The sequence below is a fragment of the Plasmodium inui genome, assembly GCF_000524495.1.
Source record: "Plasmodium inui San Antonio 1 unplaced genomic scaffold supercont1.212, whole genome shotgun sequence".
In the NCBI taxonomy this organism is placed as follows: domain Eukaryota; phylum Apicomplexa; class Aconoidasida; order Haemosporida; family Plasmodiidae; genus Plasmodium; species Plasmodium inui.
Genome location: NW_008482046.1, coordinates 4407 through 5306, shown reverse-complemented (window position 1 = coordinate 5306; position 900 = coordinate 4407).

Below are 900 nucleotides of genomic sequence, written 5' to 3'. Positions count from 1 at the left end.
CTCTGCATATGATAAAACATTATGCCATATATCTTATCGACTTGAAGATACACTACTTGACAGTACGGTCGTAAGTTTGTCATTCTTCGAATAATAACGTACCAGGCATCTGAAGACTCCGTAGATATGAGTACGGCATATACCCATCTACTCTTCACAGAATGATCCTTCCAGTCATCCATATTTCCCATACAACTGTGCACTTTAAATGAAGGTATTATCCCGACAACAGTATTGTTAACAGAACGCTATCACTTGTACACGTGTACTCTCTAAATAATAGTACGACACATAGTGTCCTACTAATGAAGGCATATAACTGCGGATAGAATGGTACTAGTAGCACAATAAAACCCCTGGAATATCAATAGTGGAAACAAAAAAGTACCCCTAACATCATCATACTCCCGCAGTAACAATACCTTTTAAGTAATAGTACAGATGGGCCCTAGGAGCTCCGCAATCCCGCACGGGATGTAAAGATGTCATTAGACTTACATCAAAACACTTGACATCATGACAATCCAATGATAGGCTTATTCATCGATGTACACCGCCCCCCATATAACAGTAGTTTTCTTCAATTGACAGTGCACTTCACACATTAGCGCACTCGACACAGAAGTATCCTTCACATAAAAATAATACAGGAGTTGGTGCCCTCTTCATACGATAGCTCTCCGCAAATGATAGAAGATTAAGCCACATATGTCCTATCAGCAATACATCACTTAATACGATTGTTTCAACTTCGGTATTCTCCAGATAGGGGTGTACCAAGCACGTCACCTATCTTCAGATAGTCGTACTATACATTCGTGTGTACTTTCTTCATATTAGCATTTCCAATCATGAATACTCACTAAGATACTGTGCCATTGAGATAGAAGTATTTTCCAC